The sequence below is a fragment of the Amblyomma mixtum genome, chromosome 2 (genome assembly GCF_055824585.1).
Source record: "Amblyomma mixtum isolate Tamu chromosome 2, ASM5582458v1, whole genome shotgun sequence".
Taxonomy (NCBI): Eukaryota; Metazoa; Arthropoda; class Arachnida; order Ixodida; family Ixodidae; genus Amblyomma; species Amblyomma mixtum.
In genome coordinates, this window is record NC_143013.1 from 208,899,186 (window position 1) to 208,909,656 (window position 10,471).

Sequence of the window (10,471 nt, forward strand, 5' to 3'; positions counted from 1 at the left end):
CTGACAGAAGGCTAACTGTGTACTGCGTGCCAGCATCGAGGCAGAGAATCATGCGGCTCAAGTGGCGTGTCCTGTACAGGACCTTCAAATTTTTTATGACACCCTGGTCCATGGGCTGGAGGATACTCGTGCTGTTGGGTGGCAGGAATTCCAAGTTGATGGACTCGAGATCGTGGATGTGCCCATGTGCACCGCAGTTGTCTACATAGAGTAGTGCCTTCCGGTTTTGCGACTTAAACTTCCTGTCAAGTTTGCGGATGTAATCACTGAAAAGCCACTGTGTGATCCTTGCTTTAGCGTTGGCTTCATACCACACGGCCAGCGACTTCACGCCCTTGAAACACCTCGGGTTTCTCGATTTTCTCATCACCAGAAGCGGAAGCTTCTCCGTCCCCGACATGTTGCAGCTTACCATTACAGTGACGTGCTCTTTACTGTGCTTCCCACCATGGCAAGGATTGCCCGACACAGAAATGGTCTTTTCGGGTAGCATCTCATAGAAGAGAGCTGTCTCGTCGCAGTTAAAAGCATCGTCCGGCGAAAACTGGTGCAACAGCAACTCCAGAGTCTCCGAGCGATAATTTGCTACAAGGGTCCGGTCGATGGCAACACTCTCGCCACACATGCTCTTGAAAGCGAGGTTGTACTATTTTTTGAAATTGCGGAGTCACCCATCACAGAACATATAGCCCTTGATGTTCATCCGGAGAGCGAGCGTTTCTGCCTTCTGCTTCAGGAGGTCTCCAGAAAAAGGAATCCACGTGGCGACCGTGGCACACAACCACATGTGGAGAGCTTCTTCGAGCTTCGGGTGGCTGCCGTCTTTAAAATTTTTCCTTTCCAAGCTGGGGGAAGACTGCGTCGCTTCGCTGAGAATCTTTGCCTTGTTGCGGATGTAATCTGAGACCGTCTGCCTTGAAATACTGAATTCTCGGGCAACTTCACTTTGAGACCGACCGCTCTGGACTTGTTGCACAATGGCGATCTTTTTTGGCATTGACGTTGTGGTATATTTACCATGCTTGCCGGCTTTCCCCGGCGCAGTCTGTGCTGGCACTGTCGGCGCCATTAGACACTTGACGCAATGTTTTCGTATGCCACGTTGAACCATCGCAAACTCGACACAGAAACCACCAGCGCACAGTTAGCACAGTCACGCAGGCACCAGTTGCACAAACAGCACGAACTAAAAACGTGGCCGACCACCAGCGTCGCACACGGATAAACAAACAAAGCGGCTGCTGGATTGCCTTGAGATGGCTTATTAAGCTGAGGCCGGAACTGGTGTAGGCGCTCTATCGAACCATGCGGAAACGATGATGATGGGCGGGACTTTGCAGTTGTGCCACCTCGTGGGGCAGCAAGGTGGCTCAGTTCAGAACAAAAATGGCGTTGAGCAAATCAAACCATGCATCAGACAGCATTGATGGGGCAAGTGCTGCCGGTCGAGTTGGCTAAGGAGTGTCCGAAAAATCAAACGAGAGGTTGCAAGATGTCCGAACGTTCGACAGTTGTTATACTTTACGGTCTATGGGGAGAGTGGCAGTGCAATGAAGCAGTCCGAATAATCGAGCATGTCCAAATTTTTGGAGTCCGAAAAATCAGTTGGCGACTGTAGCAGGTTGCAGTTTTGTGCTGTACATGCATGGAGAATACTTGTGCGTCTCTTGCTCTCATGTCCACTACGGGGGATCAACGAATGGGTTGCATGTGTTTCACGTGCTCACTTCTCGCAGCAGTGCCAAATCGTTGGCAATCAAAAAGCATGCACGTAACACATGTCAGCTCAGCTTCTGGCCATATTTGAAAAACGTTCCTTACGCTTTCTTCTCCCCAGCGAGAATAGTGCAAGACGGTTTAACGTACACACATGAAGGCTGTATTTCTGAGTAAGTGTGCTGCCTGCGTACGCAAAGGTTTTGCATATGCTTACGCTCACAGTACTAGAATTGTCAGTTGTTTGTTTCACAGAACTTTTCACAGAATGAGATGAAGGCACATCGCGCTTTTGTGTAGTGACTGCGCCACCACAAATATTATGTCACTGAACATCAATGCAGTACAAGTACATGTGACGCATTATAAATGATGACCAAGGTGAACTATCAGCATGTGAGGAATGCACACACCCTGTAGGCCTTGCAGGCCTGCAGGGTGTGTGCATTGCTCAATCACACAGGGTGTGTGATTGCCACGTGAGGCTGTCGCCTCACATGGCAATCAGAATGGCAATCAATCAGAATGAACCCACATGCACTATGTGGGTCTGAAACATAGCTTTTTGAACCTTACACTGCTGAAAGTAGTTCATTTGCCTTTACACAGAGTCCATTCCATGATGTCAGTGCCCAGAGGAAAAGCACCGGCGAATGAGGCAGCTACGGGCTTGTGTGCCAAGAACGGCGTCGGATTCCTCTTGACTTGAATTGTCACTCACGTCGGGGTCTTCCTCATCAGGGCCTGGACAGGGGTCTTTCAGTGCACATGCAATGTTGTGCAACGCCGTGCAAGCTGTTATAATTGCTGCAGACCGGTCGATGACTGTCAGTAGTTCCACTCTCAAGCATGCGAAGCATCTTTTCCACACGCTGAAGGCTCGTTCCACAGTATTCCTGGTTTTAATCTGGCTCGTGTTGTATCTGTTAAGCAGGAAGTGAGCAATTAGTTGATCAGAAACAAGAAATTTCTTGCAATGCATTTTCAGTCACACACAACTGCAACCCCACATTTTGTGCATCTCAATAAATGCAAAGAATCAAGTGCTCTTTTTCTCCAGGTGCCTTGTTAAGTATTTCAATTTCAAATGTGTCCCCACATATTTTCTTTTTGTGAGCATTAGACAAGTATTTTCCAGGACCGTATCCTGTACCTCTTTTCTGCACTTGTCCGAGGATCCTTCAGTGGTGGCATCTGGAATGGTAGGCAGGCATACCCCTGGTGCCAAGGAGAATGCCTGGCACAGCTCCTTGTTCGTACAGTGCCATCACTCCGCTGTTGGCAAATATCCTGCTGTCATGGACAGATCCAGGCCAACTTGCGACAAGGTCGAAGAATTGTAGCTCTGGACCAGTGACCGCCTGTTACCACAGAAATGTGGAAACGTTTTGAACGGTCAGCTCCAATAGAAATAACACTGTCATAACTTGTGTACCATCACAATATACTCTATGTTCACTTATGAAAATTATGCAGTTGGTTCACTTAATGTGCATTGTGTGCTGGTGACCAAAGAATGTGGTCTTGAATGAGCTGCTTATTATTGGTTTGACGTAAAGCAAGCTGAAAGACGCGGACCAGCGAAGACGACAGACAAGCGATTTTTACGAAATGCCCGTTGCTGTTGCTGGTACAGTGCAAATGCAGGAGCACTTTTATGTCTGAGCATATTCACTCCCGCGGCAGCACACTCAAGAGTATTGTCAGTAAAACCATTCATGTGGAGACACAAAATTTACAAGAGGAAGTTCCAAAGCCTGCTTTTTGAAAGTGAATTAAAACGGCATGAAGCAAACGCGTGGGCCTCATTCACCGAAAACGTCCAGGGCCACACGCACGAAACGCCCTTTACGAAGACGCACCACGCTCACAGGCGATACAAGACGCCAGAGCTAATGTAAAGGAAACAAATATCAAACAGTGAAGAAAGCATGTATGCGCACTTGTGTAGTCCGCATTCATGCAGTCCCCTGTCGAGACGCAAACGAACGTTCTCCAGCGACCACAGGTGGTGTTGACAATGAGGCTCAGCGGAGGTCAAGAAAACAAGCACGAAAGAAACATTACACATGCGTGCACGACGACCTTACAATATAAAAATATTGCATAATTAGAAATCTCAAACACAGAATGCATACATCTCGGAGGAAAATAACGGAAATAAAGACAAGCTTACCTGCACGTTAATCGAGAAGACTCCCTTTCGATTGCGGAACACCTCGGCGTTTTCTCCACCAGGACTGTTGATGGGGACGTGGGTACAGTCAGTGGAACCAGCAACACCGGAAAACCGGCCAATTTTGTAGAAGCGAGCCATCACAGCTTTTGCTTCTGCTGCTCTGGGAAGCTGCACATACTTGGGGAAGAGGCGCAAGCATATGGCTTGCATGATCTCCCAAATGCAACACGAGACAGACTGCTGCGGAACATTGATAAGGTCGCTAATGACCGTCTGCATAGCACCAGTGCTGTAGAACCGAAGCGCGATCAGCTTTTTCAGCAGAGGTGGAAGCGGCGTTCCTCATAGGTCCGTGTTGCTTTTCAGCTGGGGCTTCGCCATGATTGACAACACAGATGCCTTGGTGAAGCGGAATCTGAACGAAAATTCTGCTGAGTACACTTCCATAGGATTAATCACATCGTGAAGTGACCTGGCTATTGGAGGGTAAAGGTACACTTCATTGAAAACACATTCACAAAAACGGTTAAAAAATTCCGTGTAGTTCTTCTTCTGAGTACACTTCCATAGGATTAATCACATCGTGAAGTGACCTCGCTATTGGAGGGTAAAGGTACACTTCATCGAAAGCACATTCACAAAAACGGTTAAAAAATTCCGTGTAGTTTTTCTGAGTACACTTCCATAGGATTAATCACATCGTGAAGTGACCTGGCTATTGGAGGGTAAAGGTACACTTCATCGAAAAGCACAGTCATAAAAACGGTTAAAAAATTCCGTGTAGTCGCCTGCATAGCGATCAGCCCACGCTGCCGTTTATTCCAAAGTACGCTCTTGCCGGGGTCGACAGCTTGCGTTGTGTCTCGCCGCACACGCGAGACGGCGAGAGTCATGTGGGGTAGTAGTGAGGTGAAGCACTCCTCTAATTTGGCCCTCGCTAATTTGGCCCTCTTATTGGCACATTTCAGCTCATGTGCTTCTTTTGCGTGCTTCATGTGAAGCGCATGTTTGGCTCTCATGAGCTTCATTTTAAGTAGGTGCTCCTTCCTCTTTCTCCGATTGTCGTCTTCAACAGCCTTAAGGCGTGCGCCAAGCTCTCCCTCAACAGCTGTCTGCTTTGCGGTCTTCCTGCGTTGCACTGAAAGCATGGCTGGAAGTGTTTGTGGCAGTGGTTGCGGGGTTACTTCTCCAGGCGGCTGCTCTGCTTCAGCTGCAGGCGGTGTATTTTCCGTGTCTTCGACACACTCCACCTGGCTGCTGCCACCGCTGGGGCTCACTGCAGTGTCCCAGTGATGATAGGCCATATCTGCAAAAACATTTGTAACAGTCAGTTTTCATCACAACTCATGATCACCACATGCATAAAAGCAGACTTTACACAGTGTAAACAGACAATTTTTAGTCTCACTTGTCCTAGCAAGCAGCTTCAGGCATTTACGAGTCGTCGCTGTACCTTGTTCAGAGCACAATTTCAAAGCCTGTACTTTGCAAGCGTGGTATTGGTCAGCATGTGTGTGCTTTATGAAATGCAATAAATTATTAATACTGCAGCCCGCCTATTTCAGCTGGCCTTTTGTCTTCTTATACCTATGACTCATATGACAATCAACTGGCAGCAGTTTTGGCTACCCTTGTCGAAATCACCTAGGTGCACAAGAGAAACAGTGGTTTCGCTGGGATCTGCTTAAAATGGTTTTTTGTTCTAGCTACCTAATGGTACGGCTGACTGGTGGCGTCAATACAACTATGTGCAGGGCACTGTAAATGACAACAATGCACCATTTCCTGATTCAAGCTTGCTGCTACAGTGTCCGATGTCCTGCGGCTAGTCGCAGCTTCATAATTTGCAGGGGCTCGCCCAGTGTGCAGCAAGAAGCGTATGCATTATACCTTTGGGTGGTGGTGGTGGTGTGACACTTTTATTAAAACAGCCTTTCTGTTTGGCGTTCAGTAGGTCCCGGGCCAAGGCGACGAGGCCGCGTTGCAGTGTTAGATCCAGCTAGGCAAGCCAGATGGGCCACGGTTGGGGAGGAGGGAAAGGATAGGTGACGTGCTGGAAGGTTGCGTGGCACTGTGTAAGGCAGTGTTCTATGTCTGCATATGTGTGTGGACAGTTTGGGCACTGAGGTTTGGAAGTGTACCGGTACTGATAAAGTTTGGCTGGTGTATGTAGGAGATTAAACTGTATTCGGCGAAGAATGCAAGCTTCACATATCGATAAGGATGGGTGCGGTGGTGGCAAATCAGTTAAGTCCAATTTTTGCTGCGTGTAGTATTCGTCGACAGTATGTCTGTAAGCCCTGACCACCTGCTCCGTCTGTGGGCTCGTCCATTGGATCCCCGGCACCCGGTGTATAGTATCGCAGGCAAGTTGGTAAGCCAGCTCATTGCCGGGGATGCCCATGTGACCAGGGATCCACCGCAGGGTCACAGGTCGTGGGCTTAATGCTGTGAGGGCGGCAACTAAGGCCGATAGGGTGGGGAAGGGGAAGGCTCTTTCGTGGAAGACACGCAGAGCTGCCTGCGAGTCTGTATAGACAATGTATTGAGGGGCGGGGGGTAGAGTGGCAAAGTATGTGATGGCATCGGCGATCCTGTGTATTTCTAGGGGCATATGCATTTTATGCACTAGACTTTTATTGCTTTCACAGTACACTCATGAGAAGTTAGCAGCAGAGGACGATCAGTACCAATATACATGAAATGCTTAAACAGCACGCATACAGACGGTGTGCGACACTTGTTCCACTAAATATAACAAGTATTCTGGGAATGATCTGTTCACTACAAACATACTCCAGTGAAAGCATATGCGACATGTGAAATTAGGAAATTGTTGATGGAATCTGCATAAGAGCACAAAGGAGTAGTTATAACAAACACAAGCAGCACTGTATCATGACGTCCTGAAATCGATGCGTCAACAGTGGCATTAGTGTGACCAGCAGTGAACACGTAGAGCCACCCCATATTCTTTTTGCGTTAAAGCAAGCAATCTGCTCATATGCATTCCTCTCATGAGATTTTTCTGCAGCTCCTGTCCTTGTCTATCTCTGCTCGCTGGCATATAACAGACAACTAGGCCAAACAACTGCCCTGGCAGAACACATACCGTTGGACAGCTCAAGCGGCTCCGCTTGCATTGATTCGAGCAAGGCGGCGACGTCAGGTGTGCACCCTGGTCAGGAGGCGACCGCGTGGCACGCGCGGTCACTGTTGGAACGGGTTGGACAACCGCGTCGACAAGTGGGACGCCGCAGCACCAACTCGCTCCAGCTCTTCTGTCATCTGACTTTCTGGCACGCTGCCACCTCCTAGGGGGAAAAAAAAAAACGCCCGGTTCATCATTAGTAGTGATGCAGTCTTTTTTTTTAATTACCTACAGATGATCAGCGTAGTGCACGCGATGACGAGCATGATACGCGCTCGTGATTTAATAGGTTTAATACTATGTGGCCACATCCGCGGCATGAAAGATAACACGTCGAAGCAGATTGCGAACACACGCATGTATGATATCTCACAGTCAAGCAACTTCTCATGTCGGCTATCAACCGGAAAGCAAACTAACACGGCTGGGGAGCAGTCTTGGCGCAAATCAAGGAGCCTGGCTATCAGCAAACAGTAGCTTTACAGAAAAGAGAATCAAGTGAAAGAAGACCAGAGAGAACAGAGGAGCTCACCTGTCGCAAACACTCCCTTCGTGTCAGCGGCCTTTGCCTTCTTCCACTTTTCTTTTAAATTGTCCCAGCATTTGCGCAGTTGGCTCTCCGTTCGGTAACGGATGTTGGGCCGGCAGTTGTATTCGTCCGTTATTGCCTTCCACGTTTTGTTCTTTTTTTCCAGGGAAACTCCGTCTGTTTGTTTGCTCTCCACTACCGCGGTGTACTTATTGCAGAGATCAGTAAGCACGTTGCGCTCTTCTTCGGTAAAATTTACTCGTTTTTTAGCCTCCATATCTTTTTTTTTGTTCTAAATAAAAACTAAATAGAAATTGAATGCAGAATCCGACAAGAGTGCAACAAAAAGGCAAAAAAAATGGAAAAAGTCGAAAAAAAAAGAGCGAACCGACGTCAAGAAGCAAACACTCGCAAAAGAGGCGGGCGACGTGAAATCAACAAGCACATTATTATGACGGCTACACTACAGGGTGGCCTGCAAAAGAAGAAAAAATGGTTGGTTTGGTTTGGTTTATGGGGTTTAACGTCCCAAAGCGACTAAGGCTATGAGAGACGCCGTAGTGGAGGGCTCCGGAAATTTCGACCACCTGGGGTTCTTTAACGTGCACTGACATCGCACAGTACACGGGTCTCTAGAATTTCTCCTCCAAAGAAATTCTAGCCGCCGCGGCCGAGATCGAACCTGCGTCTTTCGGGTCAGCAGCCGAGCACCATAACCACTGAGCCACCGCGGCGGCAAGAAAAAAAAAATGTCAAAATTGGAAAATTGTTTGCCTAAAATCTCTGATGCTTACTTGCAAGCGTGCTAGGAGAAATTTTTATTCACTTTTTGTCGTAGGAATAAATTATATGTGTATCTCCAGATGATTCAAACATAAAAACGCGAGTAGCTTCGCTCCCATATCACCAGCATATTCAGATAGGAGCCCCTTTTCGTAAGGTGCCCTTAAAATCGCGTAAGGTTGGTTTTTGAGGCTGACTTCAGCCTTATCTTACGTTTCAACTTAGGCCGTCCTTGCCAAAGGCCCACTTAACGCTTTAAGGAAAGGAACATTTGTGAATACGGTGGTTAGTCTTTTACTAGGCGTCCGTTTAATAAAATTTCTCTTGGTGGGTCTTCCTTTTGTTTTTGTCCCGTAAGGGCGTTTATCTTTTTCCAGAGTTTATCACTTTGCCCAGTGCAAGACATGAACTCCCGAATGTAATAAGCGTTTCTTGCTTGTCTTAATTCTTTAGTTAATTTGTTTCTGAAGGACTTAAAGGATTTAAGATGTTGTGGGTCTCGAGTTTTTAAGAATTTCCCATACATGCGGTCTCGTTTTCTGATTTTTCCTAAAAGCTGTTTGGTTACCCAAGGTTTTCGGATGTTTTTATTCATTTTCCTTTGTTTAAACACGAAGTACTTCTTATATGCCTCTAAAAACTTACCAATGAAAATATCATAGGCGTTGTCTGGTGTAGTCTGTGAATAAACTGAATCCCAACTCATTTCTCGCATCTCCGTTTGAAATGCTTTAAGAGAGTCTTCAGTAATGGTATGCCAGGTTATGTGTGTTTTCTTCACGTTCCATGTACTTTCTTGCACTTTAGCACACATACATATTGGCATATGGTCATTAATACAGCAACTTAGCACAGCACTAGAGACAAATGACAGGTCACAATTCGTCACAAAAAGGTCAGTCAATGTTGCTGGTGTAGGGGTCACTCTTGTTTCTGTTTTCATTACATTTGCGTACCCATATGATGCAAGTAATCGTTCGAGGTCTGCTGTTTTGCGAGTCGCAGCTTTCATATCAATGTTGAAGTCACCACCAATTATAACTCTTTGTCTATTTTCACTTGCAAACAAAAAGAACTTTTCCAGGAAATCGAGAAAAGCACAAAGCTCCCCGTCAGGAGGTCTATAACATGTAGCAAAAAGCAGACCTCTGGTTTCGACAGACAGCATTTCGTAGTCATCGGTAACGCGACAGAAATCAGGCAACAGATCAGCTTTCATAGATTCATCTATCAATAATGACACATCTCCTCCACGTTTGGATGACCTGTTCAAGCAAAACGTGTTTTTGTTTGGCAATTTGAATATCGCAGAGTTTTCATTGTACCATATCTCATTGAACATAACAGCGTTACAGTACCTGTGCATGTCAGCAAAGAAGGCCTCTAGATCTGGAAATTTCTTATTTAGCGACTGCGCATTCAGATGGACACAGCTTACTTGTTTTTGATCAAAGGCAGAAGTAAACCATTGTTCTTTTGTTATATGCATCAAACTGTTCATAAAGAAAAATGGAGATCAATAATGCCCTCAGAGAGAAAGCACGTTTACAAAAGTAAAGCATCGAGATCACTTTCACACTTAATGACTGTTACAGATGCACCTGGAGCTTTACGCACAAGAACCTTGCCGCCTGAATGCCAGACTAACTGATAGCCAGATTTCTTTGCCCAACCGTTAGTGAAAGTGAGGAGATGCCTAGACTGAGACGTCATATCTTCACAGATGTAGCGCTTGTCATCGGAATCATTTAGTTCCTTTCTTTTTGACATGAAAGCACTTTTAAGTTCTTGACGAGAGCAGCGCATGATTATCCCTGGAATCTTTCCAGGCCTAGATGGCAATCTGTGAGGGGCCAGCACGTCCACTCTGGTTACTTCTTTCAGTTGAAATTCTTTCGCTAGGTCATTCACCTTTTCTAAAAGATCTTCCCCGTCTGTCTCGGAAACCCCATGGATCTCAATATTAAGGCTTCTGCTACGCCACCACTGTGCATGCCATTTCCTTGGTAACGCCAGATTTCTCAATGCAATCGACCTTACGCCTGTTATCTTTGAGTTCTCTTTCTTGTGTATCTTGACGCTGCTGTATGGCATCAAAGCGGTCCGAGAGTAG

At 46.6% G+C, this 10,471-nt stretch overlaps 1 protein-coding gene and 1 pseudogene across 1 annotated transcript in view; one reads left to right on the forward strand and one right to left on the reverse strand.

Moving 5' to 3' along the window:
* LOC149362421 (uncharacterized) overlaps positions 1-10,471 on the forward strand; it is a 68,454-nt gene that overhangs the window by 41,573 nt on the left and 16,410 nt on the right. The gene's annotated exons all lie outside the window — the stretch shown is intronic.
* Positions 12-7,852, reverse strand: LOC149362423 (uncharacterized; annotated as a pseudogene).